Source organism: Ambystoma mexicanum, chromosome 2p (genome assembly GCF_040938575.1).
Source record: "Ambystoma mexicanum isolate Mex_15411 chromosome 2p, UKY_AmexF1_1, whole genome shotgun sequence".
Lineage (NCBI taxonomy): Eukaryota > Metazoa > Chordata > Amphibia > Caudata > Ambystomatidae > Ambystoma > Ambystoma mexicanum.
Window position 1 is genome coordinate 6,732,001 of NC_090923.1, and position 17,631 is coordinate 6,749,631.

The 17,631-nt window shown below is 51.1% G+C and overlaps 1 protein-coding gene across 1 annotated transcript in view; it reads left to right on the top strand.

Annotated features, from left to right (window-relative positions):
- LOC138566128 (zinc finger protein 585A-like) overlaps window positions 1-17,631 on the top strand; it is a 368,140-nt gene that overhangs the window by 194,381 nt on the left and 156,128 nt on the right. The gene's annotated exons all lie outside the window — the stretch shown is intronic.

The window sequence follows — 17,631 nt, forward strand, 5'->3', positions numbered from 1 at the left end:
AGGCAATGTGCACTGTTAACAAGTAATAATAAGTAGAGGCACAATGCAGTGGTAGTGGCAGCTAACTTTGGGTATTGCATTAGGACGATAGGTCAGCAAAATAAAAATGCGGACAAGCACGATGTGGGGGAGTGAGGTATGACTCATGCCTGTGAGTTTAGGATGGCTTTGGTGACAGCATTGTACGTGGTGTTGCCATCCTAGGAAAAGGCGGGGTGGCACAAGTATCCAGAAGGTTCAAGGGAGGAGTGCAGACACAGGTTTGTATGTCGTGAAATGGAATATATAAGCTATAAAGGGTGACATGGAATATATAAGCTATGTTACCAAAAGCACACTACCACCAGGGTTATCCTTAGAAACCGTCGCACTTGCGACAGCTGCTGATCCATCCATGGCCCTGGCGATTGAACTCACGGAACACAACAAGTGGAAAGACTACAAGAGATCGCTGTCAACGCATCCAGGGGCAAACCGAGACGAACTGGAGAGGCTCGCAAGAATCCACTCCGAGCTGGCTGTAAAAGACAAACCCATACTCCTCAGAGGGTGCAGAATAGTCATCCCAGCGGCCCTGCGATCAGAAATAATTAAGACAGCCCATGAGGGACACTGAGGAGCAGACAACACCAAATGTCAACTACGCTGCCATATGTGGTTCCCCTTCCTTGACGCCCTAGTCGACCGGTGGGTAAGGCATTGCATGGCGTGCCAGTGCACGGCCAGAGCGAAACACCAGTACCCCTACTGCCGACACAGATACCAGAACATCCATGGGAAACAGTGGTGGTAGACTTTTATGGTCCCCTAGAATCAGGGGAATACCTACTTTTATTCATGGATGAATATTCAAGGTTCCCAATTGTAAAAAGATCATCATCCACAGCCTTTGCACAAGTCGCAGCAATCTTCGATGAAGTTGTGTAGCGAATGGGGCATACCGGACGTTATCAAGTCAGACAATGGCCCGCCCTTCTGCGGCCACGATTTCACAACATTCGCCAAGTACTTAGGGTTCAAGCACCAGAAGATAACACCCCTGTGGCCCCAGGCGAACGGGATAGCCGAGAGATTCATGTCATCGATTAAAAAGATGTTGCAAAGAGCCAGACTGGAAAATGTTGATCCACACCAAGCCTTATGTAGGATGCTTCGAGATTATCGAAATACGCCTCATGAAGCCACAAACAAGACCCCGGCCGAACTCATGGTAAAGTACCAAGTTCGCACACGAATCATACACTATCCGATAAACAAACCAGAAACAGATCCACAAATCCTATGGAGAGATGCAGAGAAGAAGGAACGAGCCTGCATCCAAACAGATGAAAGACGAGGAGCGCGTCCAAAGGACTTTCAATTAGGAGACGAGGTACTGGTGCAACAGTCAACAGTTAAGAAGACTAAGTCAAGATTCGCCCCACAGACACTACAAGTCACGGCCATCAAAGGAACAATGGTGACTGCTGAAAATGAAGAACGACAAATAACACGGAACAGCTCAAAATTCAAGCTTGCAACAACCACGGAAAATGAGAGACTTCAGCCTCCAGATCCTGAACCAATGTCAATAGATTCTCGAGACACACTGTGGACACCTCCAAGATTCTCCCCTCATCCAGGAATGAAGAGAACAGAGAAGCCTGATGAGGATCCAGGAGAAGGCACTAGTAGTCGTGCCCAACGAGCCGTGAAGAAGCCAGCACGCCTGGTTGAAGAGTGCTGAGAACGTTGTAAGGACATTTCGTCCAGGGTGATGTTAGAGTGTTTGTGTCTCCTTAAGAGAACGACACCATGTCACGTGAGACGTAGCACGTAAGGGGGAGGGGATGCAAAGGAGAATCAGATTTGTATGTACGCCAATAAAGTAAGACGTGCAATCCAACTCGGTGTGTCTGTCCTTAATTTCGTATGCCCCCTCCAGGTATAAGACCTTGTAACCAGCGGACTCACCGCCAAGCCTCCTGCATGCCCATTCGTTTCAATGGGCCTCTCACCTGCCAAAAATAAAATCTGGTGCTTTCACCCGCCTTTGCGACACAAATGGTTGAGAGCTATGGCAAAGGCCCATTCCTTTTAGTGATTCTGAGAGCACATTCATTCATTCATTCAATCACTGAAACTTGGCAGCAATGGGGAAGTGAACATTTCCCTGTGGATTATTGTTGTGTTTCTTGAATTGCCCCTGAGGCGCCACTCAGGAGTATCCTGAGCACGCGCAGAAATGTCTGAGCACTGAGCATGCGCAGCCACTTTCTGATCACGTGCCTTCAGTTACGCGCAGGAGAAAGACTTCCGGGTTAGGTGCATGGAGCATGCGCAGACGCTTGCTGAGTACTGAGCATGCGCAGGAGAGAGACTTGCGGGTTGTGGTGCACGGGAGCGTTCTCAGGGCGGTTGATACTAGTTCCCATCCGAGAAACGGGCCATCGGTTGTTAGGGCCATTTCTCAGATGGGAAATAGCTGCTTCAGTGTGAGTGAGCTAGTTCCCATTAGAGAAATGGCCTTTTTTGCCCCCTAGTGCCTAAGTCCTGCATAATAATGGGAACTAGCCCACTCACACAGAGAAGGCTAGTTCCCATTAGAGAAATGGCCCTTTTTGCTCCCCTAGTGGCCAAGTCCTGCATAATAATGGGAACTAGCCCACTCACACAGAGAAGGCTAGTTCCCATTAGAGAAATGGCCCTTTTGCCCCTAGTGGCCAAGTCCTGCATAATAATGGGAACTAGCCTACTCAAACTGAGAAGGCTAGTTCCCATTAGAGAAATTGCCCTTTTTGCTCCCCTAGTGGCCAAGTCCTGCATACTAATGCGAACTAGCCTACTCACACTGAGAAGGCTAGTTCCCATTAGAGAAATGGCCCTTTTTGCCCCTAGTGGCCAAGTTCTGCATAATAATGGGAACTAGCCCACTCACACACAGAAAGCTAGTTCCCATTAGACAAATGGCCCTTTTTGCTCCCCTAGTGGCCAAGTCCTGCTATTTCCCATTAGAGAAGTGGCCCTTTTTGGCCCTAGTGGCCAAGTCCTGCATAATAATGGGAACTAGCCCACTCACACAAAGAAGGAGGCTAGTTCCCATTAGAGAAATGGCCCTTTTTGCCCCTAGTGGCCAAGTTCTGCATAATAATGGGAACTAGCCCACTCACACAGAGAAAGCTAGTTCCCATTAGACAAATGGCCCTTTTTGCTCCCCTAGTGGCCAAGTCCTGCATAATAATGGGAACTAGCCCACTCACACAGAGAAGGCTAGTTCCCATTAGAGAAATGGCCCTGTTTGCCCCTAGTGGCCAAGTCCTGCTATTTCCCATTAGAGAAGTGGCCCTTTTTGGCCCTAGTGGCCAAGTCCTGCATAATAATGGAAACTAGCCCACTCACACAAAGAAGGCTAGTTCCCATTAGAGAAATGGCCCTTTTTGCTCCCCTAGTGGCCAAGTCCTGCATAATAATGGGAACTAGCCTACTCACACTGAGAAGGCTAGTTCCCATTAGAAAAATGGCCCTTTTTGCCCCTAGTGGCCAAGTCCTGCATAATAGTGGGAACTAGCCCACTCACACTGAAGCAGCTATTTCCCATTAGAGAAAGTGCCCTCCGACCTGGAAAGGCAGAAAGGTCCTCTCGTCTAATGGGAACTAGCCCACTCACACTGAAGCAGCTATTTCCCATTAGAGAAAGGGCCCTCCGACCTGGAAAGGCAGAAAGGTCCTCTCGGCTAATGGGAACTAGCCCACTCACACTGAAGCAGCTATTTCCCATTAGAGAAACGGCCCTCCGACCTGGAAAGGCAGAAAGGTCCTCTCGGCTAATGGGAACTAGCCCACTCATACTGAAGCAGCTATTTCCCATTAGAGAAACGGCCCTCCGACCTGGAAAGGCAAAAAGGTCCTCTCGTCTAATGGGAACTAGCCCATTCACACTGAAGCAGCTATTTCCCATTAGAGAAGCGGCCCTCCGACCTGCAGAGGCAGAAAGGTCCTCTCGTCTAATGGGAACTAGCCCACTCGGACTGAAGCAGCTATTTCCCATTAGAGAAAGGGCCCTCCGACCTGGAAAGGCAGAAAGGTCCTCTCGGCTAATGGGAACTAGCCCACTCACACTGAAGCAGCTATTTCCCATTAGAGAAACGGCCCTCCGGCCTGGAAAGGCAGAAAGAAAGGTCCTCTCGGCTAATGGGAACTAGCCCACTCACACTGAAGCAGCTATTTCCCATTAGAGAAACGGCCCTCTGACCTGGAAAGGCAGAAAGGTCCTCTCGGCTAATGGGAACTAGCCCACTCACACTGAAGCAGCTATTTTCCATTAGAGAAACGGCCCTCCGACCTGGAAAGGCAAAAAGGTCCTCTCGTCTAATGGGAACTAGCCCATTCACACTGAAGCAGCTATTTCCCATTAGAGAAGCGGCCCTCCGACCTGCAGAGGCAGAAAGGTCCTCTCGTCTAATGGGAACTAGCCCACTCAGACTGAAGCAGCTATTTCCCATTAGAGAAAGGGCCCTCCGACCTGGAAAGGCAGAAAGGTCCTCTCAAAGGCAGAAAGGTCCTCTTGGCTAATGGGAACTAGCCCACTCACACTGAAGCAGCTATTTCCCATTAGAGAAACGGCCCTCCGACCTGGAAAGGCAAAAAGGTCCTCTCGTCTAATGGGAATTAGCCCACTCACACTGAAGCAGCTATTTCCCATTAGAGAAGCGGCCCTCCGACCTGCAGAGGCAGAAAGGTCTTCTCTTCTAATGGGAACTAGCCCACTCACACTGAAGCAGCTATTTCCCATTAGAGAAACGGCCCTCTGACCTGGAAAGGCAGAAAGGTCCTCTCGGCTAATGGAAACTAGCCCATTCACACTGAAGCAGCCATTTCCCATTAGAGTAACGGCCCTCCGACCTGGAAAGGCAAAAAGGTCCTCTCGTCTAATGGGAACTAGCCCATTCACACTGAAGCAGCTATTTCCCATTAGAGAAGCGGCCCTCCGACCTGCAGAGGCAGACAGGTCCTCTCGTCTAATGGGAACTAGCCCACTCACACTGAAGCAGCTATTTCCCATTAGAGAAGCGGCCCTCCGACCTGCAGAGGCAGAAAGGTCTTCTCTTCTAATGGGAACTAGCCCACTCACACTGAAGCAGCTATTTCCCATTAGAGAAACGGCCCTCTGACCTGGAAAGGCAGAAAGGTCCTCTCGGCTAATGGGAACTAGCCCATTCACACTGAAGCAGCTATTTCCCATTAGAGAAGCGGCCCTCCGACCTGCAGAGGCAGAAAGGTCCTCTTGTCTAATGGGAACTAAGCCACTCACACTGAAGCAGCTATTTCCCATTAGAGAAACGGCCCTCCGACTTTTCTGCCTCTCCAGGTCAGAGGGCCGTTTCTCTAATGGGAAATAGCTACTTCAGTGTGAGTGGGCTAGTTCCCATTAGACGAGGGGACCAATTGATCTCCTGTTGATCATCAACTTGTCCCGAATATCCTCTTTCTGATAATGTTCAAAACAACACTTTATAGCCAACCCTCACAGTGCTGTAACAAACTCCTCAATGGTCTCACAACATTTCTGTTGTCTGATGGAAAATTGATAACAAGCCAAAATGTTATTCCCCTTCACCTCGTAATGCTTGTCCATCTTGGCTATGCATACATCAAGCTGGTTGCCCATCTTGATGCATTCAGCTAGTTTTAAGAAATTGTTGTCCAGCCCGACCTCGACAAAGAAACAGTGCCTCTTTCTTTTTACTCAAATAATTAGGACCATATACTGCTAACATATGCTTCTGGAATCTTTCTTTCGATTTAATAACCTAGGAACAACCCAGTGCCTGGTATATTTCCCATAATCTTTGAATTCATTTCTGATGCTTCCCTATTTTTGTGCTCTTGGTATTTGTCACCTTGTTCACAGGGACAAATGTTTGTAATCTCCCTTTTAAAGTGCAATGAAAAAACACCTCTCAAGAGTAACAGCCAATTGTGCTACGGCATGCTCCCTTCTTTATGTGTGCAAGTGTTTCTTTCGGTCGCTACAGTGCACGTGGGACAGGCACAGCACGGAGCGCAGTGTCCGCAGTGAAGGCCTTCAGCTTGTTACATAGCTAAGCAACAGACATGTCAACTCCTTATCATGTGTAAAATTGCCAGGTAACAACTTGCAACACCGGACAATGCGTCCTTGGATCACGTGTTCTGTCGTCTGCATGCACGGCTATGCTGCTAGGGTGCTTCCTGTGTCCACATAGGCTCACGCACAGCCCAGATAATCCCCAATACATGCCTGGAGAGTCCCACTGAGCTACCATTTTGACTGTGCAACTAACCCTGTACCTGTTCAGCCAGGGCAACCACACTCAATGGCAAGTGCAGGCTCTTTGTCATTGCTGCAACTCATCACCTGTTAAGGAAGTGAACCAGAACACAGCCAGTATGTGTGAGTTAATTTCTTTTAAGTTCATTTTTATGCTGTAACAACTCTCCCTGTCCTCCCCCTTACACCAACCACCATACAACTTGCCTTGTCTTCTAGTGTTCTCTGTTCACATTCCACACCCATAAGATTCCGTCTGCTGACATTCCTAACACTGTAAGGAGTCCCCCTTTCTTCTAGAGGACTTTAATCCCATGGCCACTTTCCGTATTCTAATATTACTCAACTAGAGTTGTATTGCCAAGTGGGAATGCTTCAGTTAGTCCCCCTCTAGTGCTCTATATGAGCATGGGTTGATCCGCCTCGGATTGACGACGCATTGGCCCTATTGGGCATGAAGATTTGTTTGCTCTCCTGGCCAGAAAGACCATTTGTTTGTCCCAGGCTTGAAGATGCGCTGGCACTCCTGGGCTTGAAGACAAAGATAGGCCCTTCCAGGGGCCAGAAACTGATGATGTGATGCATCGGCAGGGCCAGAAACCGAAGACAGGCCCACTCAGCTTGGTGTTGAGAGTTAAACCACGGTCAAGTTGGTTTACCCAGGGTACTGCACTCCTCCTCATCTTTCCAATACCCCTCTCTACTTTTGATGGGCTAGGTATTAGGTTAAGATGTACAACCAGGCACCAGCAGGAATAATAATTAATGGACACAGGCTTTCGTCCACAGCATTTAAATTATTTTCAGGGTCCACCTTCTGCACTTCTTCCTTCCTCCACCTTCCTTTTCTTCCTCAGTACCTTTCCAAAAATGTTCCTCCATCGGTGGCCTTCTTCCTACACCGATTTTGTCTGTACCTTTTTAAACTGTTCTCCAAGTAATTTCTTCCTTTCTCTTGTGTCTGGTAATTCCTCATTCAAGGAACCCGGACCAGAGTTTGGAGGCAGCCATGGCGCTAATAGCACCATGGCTACCTCCAAACTCGTAATGCGGCCCAGTGAGTTAAAATAACATGAAAAGCAACTCACACTGCCTAAAATTAAAAATGCGATTAGAGTGGAAGGAACTCAGAAACACTTGACAAGTTTCTCAAGCGCACCTGGCACTTTTTGAATCCGTTATACTCTTGGCACTTTAGTCAGGCATTTGCAATAGTTACGATTTGCCTTGAAGTAATATGGTTCTGCTTTGACTTTATGACGCATTTGCACACAGCACTTTTATATGGATGTATAATAGATTTATATGTACAAGGCAGTTTGTCAGTATTTAATATCAGGCATTCCAAGCGGAGTGGCCGAGCACGAATGTACAAACAGAATTTAGCCTGTAGACATTCTGCCCCAGTTCCATAAAAGGCATGATGTACTAGACATTAGCCCTTGACCTGAATGGGCTTGGCCATGGGTAGCCAATGAAGATGGTGCACACATGGAGTAATGTGAGCACAACTAGGTGTGAAAGTGGCTACTCTGGCTGCAGAGTTCTGCAGGACCTGAAGGTGCCATAAGAAGTAGCCAGTTTGTGCCAGAAATGGGGCGTTGCAGTGTTCCATGGAGGACATAACAAGTAAGGACACCACAGAGGCACGTAACTGAGAAAGGAGTAAACAAAGAACCTTGCTATGGGGTTTTCAGTTGAAGATGGCCCCTTTGACATACTAGACTTAGCTTTTCTGTCTGCAGAATCTCAGATGTCATATTTACCCCCTAAAGATGGCCAAAAAGAGGGGGTCCAAAAGGCAGTAGAGGAAGGAGGGCCCACCACCAACACCTCATTTTTTCCCCTTGAAGCAGCTATTACACATCCATGCACCCACAGCTTCGAGACAGGACCTAAATCTGGTCGCTGTCTCGACAAGAGAGAGATCTAAACGGACCAGGATCTGTGTGATCTGTTAAGAATAACAGTGGAAGCCGTGAGAGCAGATACGCTTGGTAAGAGGTTACATGTACATGTTAAACAAAACCTGGAAGATGGAGGAAACCTGAGGGAATCCACATCTCAAGGCAGACGGTACAGAGTGAAAAGGGGGGCGGGTGGAAATTGACTGTTCGGTTAGAGGAAAGCAAAGAAAACCAGGAAAGTACGGCACCAGAAAGGCCGGCCCAGACGAGCAAGGCGGCATGGTCAACAGTATCAAAGGCGGCAGATAAGTCTAGTAATAAGCACCGACGCTGCCAGAGTTGTGCATCCAAGCCGCATCATCGGCGTTGGAGACCAGCACCCCCTCTGTGCCACATCCTGGACGAAAAATTGATTGAGAAGTGTGGAAGAAAGATTACTCAAGAAAGGGCAGACAAAGGTTCAAAAAGCTTCATAAGAACATTCCAAAAGGGCCCCCGCGACCACCCCACCGTGAGGAGCGCGCTCCTCCCCGGCCATCCGAAAAAGGAGCAATAAGCGGCGTTACAAGACCCCAGGGCAGCAAAGGGGACGACCCGTGAAGCGAGCGGTCCCCAAGAAAACTTCAACTGCAGCGTTTGGGGGCAGAGTTAGTAGACCTGAGACCGCCAGCAGCGATGCAGGTGGTGCAGAAGACGCAGGGTGCCCATTCAGCCAAGGCAACATAGGCGAGACTGGGGAGTGTGAGCAGACCACCGCGGATCCACTGGCAATACAGCAGAGCCGGCGCAGCCAGGACACCCAGCTACAAATGAGAGGGAGCGGGTAGTATTCCCCTGAAATCCTGCGCCTGCCTCTGCCCCATACAGCAAGCCCGGCTCCACGCAGCGCAGGGCCTCCACGAACCACGCAGCACAGGGCCCCCATGAGCTGTGATGCGCCCCAGCTGGCGCAGGGTAAGTAGGCATAATTAAGGGAGTTGGCAGCCATGAAGCAGGCGCACACAAGACGCTCCTCTCCCAAACAACGGACATGGAGGTTTATGAAAGCATCTGCCCCAGCGCACCATAACCTACACTTGGAAGGAGACCCCCCCTATGGCAGGAGACCCGCAGCATACCCGGACCCCAGCAAAGGCCCATGCCCATACCATTCAGCAACATCAGAGGCATGGGATGGTTAGATGCGCAGAGCTGTCCCCAGGAACCGGACATCCAGGGAGCAGAAGGTGGAGATAAGTAACATGCGTCGGAAAAGCACCCTAGGTGCTGCAGCTCATGACAATGGGACTTGAATATAGCATTGCATATACCGGCAGAGGAGTGTGTTCAGAGCTACAATTATAAATATGAGACAGTGGCACTGGAAACCTTGATATAGATATAGGAGCTATACGGAGCATGACCTCACACCCCCATAGCAAATAGTTTAGTTAGGTCACTGGTAGTTCGGTGACACCCTGCTGGGTTCTGGGCTGGGGCCTTTTAGGGCAGAACCAAACGCAGGGGGGCCCGAAATCCAGGGATGGAGCTGGGCACTTGTTGGGGTTGGGGTAGACGAAGGGGGGGAGGTGGGAGGGTGAGAGGGGTGTGGAGTGGTTTGAAGTTGGGGGATGGGGAGTTGGGAAGGGGGTTGGAGGGAAGTTTGAGGGGAGGGAAAGGGTATTGAGCCAAAATGTGACCCTTAAGAGGCGGGATATCATGGTGATGGTGCCAGGGTGCCTTACAGTGGTTACCTGGAATGTCAGGGGCCTCAACGGCTATCTGAAACGTAACAAGGTGATGATGTATCTGAAAAGGATGAGGACCGACATAGCATTATTGCAAGAGACCCACCTTACTAGGGAGAAATTGGAGGTGGTTAAGAAGAAGTGGAGGCGGTGCCTGGTGGGATCCACATACTCGGCCTACGCTAGAGGAGTTATCATCTGGGTGGCGCCGCAGGTGCCATTTCAGCTGCTTCAGATCACGGGTGACCCAGATGGCAGATTGACTGTTGTGAAGGGTATATTGAAAAACCGAGAAGTGTGTATTGTAAATTTATATGCCCCTAACCAGGACACAGCGGCTTACTTTAGGACCCTGTACGGTAGAGTCGGCCCTCTGCTGGGTGGTGGGATTATTTGGGGAGGTGATTTTAACTGTGTACTTAACCCTAATGTTGAAAGATCGGATAGTAAGATAGACAAACCAACCCCAGCAGCAAAGGTGCTGCAGGCCCTCCCGAGGGACTTCGACCTAGTGGATGTCTGGAGGCAGTTGCATCCAGTTGACAGACAATACTCGCACTATACGGCACCACACGCCCTTCACACAAGATTAGACTATGTGTTCGCCTCCACAGAGTTGGCAGGAGAGATGGAAGGTGCGGAATACAAAGCTAGGGTGCTTTTGGACCACTCCCCCCAGGTCCTGGAGTGGCGGCATCAACCTCCCAGGGCACGGATTCCCACTTGGAAACTCAGAGCCGAGGCTCTGCAGGACCCGGGATTCAGGGAGGATTTAAGAGAGGCGATCACTGAGTACTTTGAGATAAATACTGGTAGTGTAAGCTCTATGGGAACTGTTTGGGAGGCGTTTAAGGTGGTTTTGCAGGGGGTTGCCATTTCGAAGTCTAGGGGGCTCCAGGGGGGCATAGAGCAGAGTGGAAGGGAATTGAGGGAGGAGTTGGAGGGCAGGATGCGTACGGAAGGCACCGCTGATGAGGACAGAGACAGGATAAGGCAATTACAACAGGCCAGTGGGGACTGCTGGGACAGGTTATGTAAACTAAGCTATAAGAAATACGTGGAGAGACAGCACGCAGGGGGAGATAAGCCGGGCAGGTTGCTGGCCTGGCTATACAAGAGTGAGACACCGCGAACGGTGATCAGGGAAATTAAAGGCAAGGGAGGGTGGACTCAAAATACCCAGGAGGGGGTGAATGAGGAGTTCCTGAGATTCTATAAACATCTTTATGAGGACCCAGGTGGCCCTAGAGACCACGAAATTCGGGTAGGATTGGAGGACATGGGCCTACCCACCTTAGATGAGGCAGAACGCGCAGACGTAGATGCCCCTATTACGATGGAAGAACTCGAACTAGTGGTTCGCTACTTGCCCACCTGTAAGGCCCCCGGGTCCCATGGGCTTCCAAGTGAATTTTATAAAACCTATGAACAAGAGTTGCTTCCCCCGCTGCTGGCCATGCTTAACCAGTCGTATGAGCAAGGCAGGCTACCAGAGACCCTGCGAGAGGCGGTGATTATCCCACTTCTGAAGCCGGGCAAGCCTATCACTGATTGTGGGTCATACAGGCCCTTATCGATGCTCAATCAGGTTAGTAAAATCCTCACTGCTGTACTGGCAAATAGGCTTAAGGCTGTCGTTGGTAAACTGATACACGCCAACCAAACGGGCTATGTCAGGAACATAACTGATAATCTCAGAAGACTGCATCACATCCTTGACCAGACAAAAAATGACCCAGGTGAACTGGCAATAGTTTCACTAGACGCGGTCAAGGCCTTCGAGCCAGTGAAAAGGCCCTAGTTGATCACGACCTTTAAGGGCTATGGAATGGGACCGGGGTACCTCAGGTGGGTGAAAATGTTATACAGCTCCCCGATCGCCAGGGTCAAAACGGGTGCTATCATTTCGGACAAATGGTAACTAAGCAGAGGCACTAGACAGGGCTGCCCGTGGTCGCCCATGTTATACATATGGGCACTGGAGCCATTGGCCACCTGCCTGAGACAGCAATATGAGGAGATAGGTATTCGCACTGCGGATGGCATGCACCTTTATATGCGGACGACATACTGTTATATTTACGCTACCCAGAAGAGAACATGCAATATATTCTAGACATGACGGAGCAATTTGCCGTTCTCTCTGGCATAGCGGTTAACCCCAAAAAGTCTAGCGTGTTCCCTCGGGGGAGATACAAGCTTGTCTTGCCTAGGAGTCTGCCAGTGTTGCTGATTACCCTGGCACACAAAGTCGTTCCGATATCTCGGAATTGACATATACCATATGGCAGAAGAACATGCACGCAACACGGTTAAAGCAGTAGAAGGAATTAAGAACAGCATGGGATTCTGGTCCAGGATACCCCTGGCTATGGTGGGGAGGGCTGCTCTGCTAGAAATGGTAGTTTTGCCCAGACTGTTGCTTTTCTTTGTTAACATCCCGCATGGGATCCCGAGGCGCTTTTTCGCTAGCCTCCATAGCCTGTGTAGGAGCTTCATCTGGGGCAACTCCAGGAACAGGGTGGCCCTCTGGAAACTACAGAACTCGTGTGATAGGGGAGGGATCAACCTGCCAAATTTTAAGCTATACTATCTGGCAGAGCAGCTGCAGTATGTAGCAAGATGGCTGTCTGGCGAGGAGACGGCAGAAACCAGGCTGCTGTGCAGGGAACTGCTCCCCTTCTTTCACAAAGAAGTGGTGTGGCTGTCCAAGTCGAGGGTCCGGGGGATGGCGGGGCTGCTGGTACTGGGATGGGAGATATGGCACAGAACGTGGCAGATTGCGGGACACCTGGTTCCGTACTCTATGCAGGTGCCGCTTGCAGCACTATGTGGAGAGGATCCCCAGCTGATACAAGGGGTCCGCAAGTACTGGGAACCAGTGGGCCTGGCCACCCTGGGAAACATATGGCTGGAAGGGGAGGCATTCGAGTTCCCGAACCTGATCGAAGATACTGGGGTGCATAAAGGGCAGTACATAACTTACACCAGAATTGTCAAGAGAGTACGAGTGAAGTGGCCAACAGAGGTGCTCACCGGACAACCGGATGCCACCATAGAGGCTATATATGATATTTCAGAGGGTGGGCATGAATTTCCTGCATATACGAGCTGTTGGGATCCAAGGTGGGGAAGGACTTGACCCAACAGACAACTTTGGGAGGATGAGGTGGGAGAGCCCATGTCGGATGGGCTCTGGAAAAGAGCCCAAAGATATCATAAAAAAGTGTCCTGCAACGCAATGCTCCAGCAGATCCAACTATATGTCACACAGAGCATAGCTCACCCCCAGTAAGATCGCTAGGTTTGGTGGCCATACGACTCAGAAATGCCCTAGGTGTGGGGTGGAGGAGGCTGGGCTACTCCACATGTTTTGGGCCTGCCCTGAGGTGGGGTGGTTTTGGCAAGAAGTGAAGGCACGCTTAGCAGGAACCGGTACTACACTGGAGGTGGAGTCGGCCTGGGCATGCATGCTGGGTGGATTCCCTAGGCCACGTAACTTAAAGCACATAAGCAGAATGAAAGATCTAGCATATGTCCTGGCCAAACGAAGGATAGCAATGTGCTGGAAGGCAGCCCAGAGGCCGAGGATAGAGTTGTGATGGGCTGACCTCTTCAAATGGGCAGAGGCAGAAACGGCTGTTTGGTGGGACACGGTTTGTAGGGGAGGGGAGGAGGTAGGACCCCTAATTGAATGGAGGCAGCTGGTGGCTACCATGAGTGGCCCCCCAGTCTGATCAGAGCGATGATAAAACGGATAAAGAGACGACGATAAACCCGCCTGAAAAATCACAGGATGATGACATGGACATATTGGCTCAAGTTAGGGGGGAGGAAGTTTCATGGGACTGGACAATGCTGATTGTAACACTCTGACGCTGAATCTGATGATGGAAGTCCCAAGAATTGTGTGTTATATAAAATAAACATTGTTTTTTCCACACAAAAAAAAAACTGCGTCTCCCGCCGGCTTCTCTGGAATCATTTGCATTGCCGCACTGGACGCCGCAAGGGCGCCCGTCCCTGCCACTCTGGATTTGGGGATCTGAACCCGACTTCCTGTCGATCGGCTGAGGGCAATGGAGGCCATAGCCCATCCCTTCCGAACGGCCCTCGCCCATCCCTTAGGACTGACTTCTGCTCACATGTAACCCTTCTCCAAGTTCCTGTTTTAATATTTGCTACTAGAACCAAGATCTGCACCTGCGGCGGCTCCACTCGGGCCCTCGCCCTCGGGCTTCTGTGCATACTGCAGCATCCCTCCTACTCGCCTGACTTAGCCCCCGCAGCTCTCAACGCTGGCCTGGTATGGGCCTGATGCTCCAGGGCCATCCATTTTCAGGGCTAGTTGATTCGACAGGTGAGTTGTTACACACTCCTTAGCGGATTCCGACTACCATGGCCACCGTCCTGCTGTCTATATCAACCAACACCGTTTCTGGGGACTGATGAGCATCTGCATCATGCGCCTTAACCCCGGGTGCGGTTCATCCCGCAGCGCCTGTTCTGCTTACCAAAAGTTGCCCACTGAGCACTTTCATACAATACCCGGCTCCACGCCAGCAAGCCGGGCTTCATACCCATTTAAAGCTTGAGAGCAGGTTGAGATAATTTTGGCCCCAAGACCTCTAATCATTCGCTTTGCTAGATAAAACTGGGGTTTCCGTGCGCCAGCTATCTTGAGTGAAACTTCGGAGAGAACCAGCTACTATATCATTCGATTAGTCTTTTGCCCCTATACCGAGGTCGGATGACCGATTTACACATCAGGACCGCTACGGACCTCCACCAGGCCGAGTTCACCATCTTTCGGGTCCTATCACACACGCTCATGCATCATCTCTGACAGAGCGGGGGAGACGGGTCGGTGGAGAGCCCACCGCAACAGGATGCCACTGCAATCGCCGGGCACCGGCCCTCAACATCATTACATCACAGGGTTTCATTCATCCCTCTGACTCGGGCAGGCATTATATTCTTAGTCAGTCTTTCCAGACAGGTCGGGTGGTTAACCGACCCCTGGCGCCCTTTGTGGGCCTCCCCGCCCGGCAGCACGACGTGGTTGGGGTGTATTGAGGGCAGTCCACCACAGTCACATCGGGAGCCCCGTCTCCCGTGGCCACTCTAGCAACCCCCAAGAGGGGCCAGGACAGTTGCTGGATAAGGGCCCGGTGGTGGTCTATCTCCCTCAGCTCGGTGGACACAGCAAAACTGCTGTCAGGGGGCTGTAACACTCTCTGCTGGAGCAGAGAGCCACCTGCCCCCTGGGGCCTTCCCAAATGCACCCTGCTGGGGCTGGATGTGCCCGCGCCGCAGACCCACAAGGGCCTCCACTGTTCCAGGTGACCAACCTGCCTGCTGTGTTGAATCCTGTGGGTGGACTGCACAGACCCCACCAGTTTACCGCTCAACCGGTTCACACCCTCTTGAACTCTCTTCAACTTTCCCTTACGGTACTTGCTGGTCACCAGTCTCGCGCCCGTATTTAGCCTTAGACAGAGTTTACCACACGCCTTGGGCTGCATTCCCAAGTAACCTGACTCCAAGAAGACCTGATCCCGGTGTGCAAGAGGCCGCTTGTGAGAGAACGGATCTCAACGACCGGTGGGGGGTGTCTGTACTCCCACTCCCTATATGGTGGAGGAGAGGCACAGGAGACCCCAGCCAAGATTCTCTATTCGGTAGCAATGGTCGAGCAATCAAGGCCTAGCTTCTCAGGAGGTGATGCAGGCTGGTTCTTAAGTACAGTGTATCCCCAAGCCCCCACAAAGGAATATCCACACTCTGTATCGGTTAGAACACAGTCTTTATATAATCAATAGTTACGGTTATGTACATTCATCACGACAACTCACTTTGTACTCTGGCAAAATCTACAATGACAAATATTTACAATCCTAAAGTGGTACCACCCTAGATCTCATTGAAGTGCATGGACAATACTGTACAATGTCACATAGACCCATAGAGTGAAACCAGCAATAGAGAGAAGAGAGAAAATAAGATAGTTGAGCAATAGGCAGAATACTGACCCTTACCACTAGGCACAGTTCTGTGTGGAGATCCCCCCACCTGGGCAACCTGTAAAGAAAGATATAGCACCAGCCCAGTCCATATATTGCTCTGCAAGTCTGATTTTCCCCTCTAATGTTTTTACCCCCCCAATGTACCTGGTGGAGTCGACTAACGTCGAGGGACTCGCTGTTCGGTGACGGGGAATCGACGGCCCTTCTTGAATGCCTTCCTTTTCAAGCGGGAGGCACGGGGCGTCGAACGTCCGTCGACAAACGAGGCAGAATGATGTCGAAGAGGCGGCAGCTTCGTCCAAGCGGTGCTCGTCGGCGTCGGGGCGTCGGCGTCCTGCAAGGCGGAGGTGTGCGGGGCACCTCGATGACAATAGTTCTGGACCGCAAAGATTGTAGAGACGGGAGCCCAGCAAGGGCGTCGAGTCGTCCGAGTCTTTGAGGTCGTCGGGTGGCGGGAAACCCACCGGCAGGTTTCTCCTCAGCGCGTTGGTCGTCCTCGACTTTCTCCGGCAGGATAAGCGGTCGACGATGCGGTCGAGAGAGTCCTTCAATTGAATGTTCTTAGGCAATGGAGCGGACGGCTCCGGTCGTCGGCGGCACGGCGTCAAGCGGTTCCCCCGGCTGGGCAACACAACTTCGACGGGCCTCCAGCGGTTCCGCAAACCTGCGAACCCTGGTCGACGGCAATGGACTTCGACGGCGTCGATGTCCGGGTGCTTCACTTCGATCTCCTCGGCGGTCCCGTCTCGGGTCGACAGCCTTTCGAGGACCTGTCTTCCAGGGCGCTTCGGCGAAGATGGAGCGGTGCTCGATGGTCCCTCGGAGCACGGGAAGAGGGCGCCTTACCAGGTCCTCTCTCGGGTCAGCCCTCGACGAATTTAGACAGCCTTCGGATCGGTCGAAGCAAATGCCACAGCAAGTCTTCTTCTTCCAGCTGGACGTCGAGGATCAGCAGTTCCAGTTACTCTTGAGTGGAGACTCAGCTTCTGGACACTTCTGAACTTCTGAACCCAATGGTTGCTTCTCAACCAATGGTTCCTTCAGAACTGAACTGAACAACTTCCAGTGGTGAGAGGTCCCCAGATATACTATCCTCTCTCTCATCCACACTGCTGGCACACACACAGCAGCCAATCACACTGCAGGGCATTCATGCAGTCAGTCAGCCAATCAGGCACACGGTGCATCCAGGCCACACTCCTCCCTTCCAGACACTCACAACAAGGAATGTGAATTGGAACAAGTACCCAGCCATTCAACACTACACACTGCATTCAGGCCAGTTTCGGGCAGGGCTGTCTCGGTCTTTGTCTCACATGCCAGAAACCAGACAACCACAACAAGGAGTGTATATTGGTCACACACTCCATTCACCCAGGTCCCACCCACAGGAGGCACCCACAACATACAGACACTGTAGTCTAGCTGGGCCTTCACCACCATACCATACATGGAACTTCCACCCAACAGCCAGTCAGGGGGAAGGGACAGAGTCAGGGCTTCCCAGGACTTTGGGAAAAACAAGACAACAGGCAATAGAAAGCAAGAGGCCACAGGGGCCATCTTGTTTCTATCAGGAATCAACTGATCCCAATGGCAGGGCCTGGGCATCCCAAAATGGAGGATACCTAGAGCACCTGTCAGATTCAGCATGGAGCTGCCACCAGCCCATACCCTGCTCT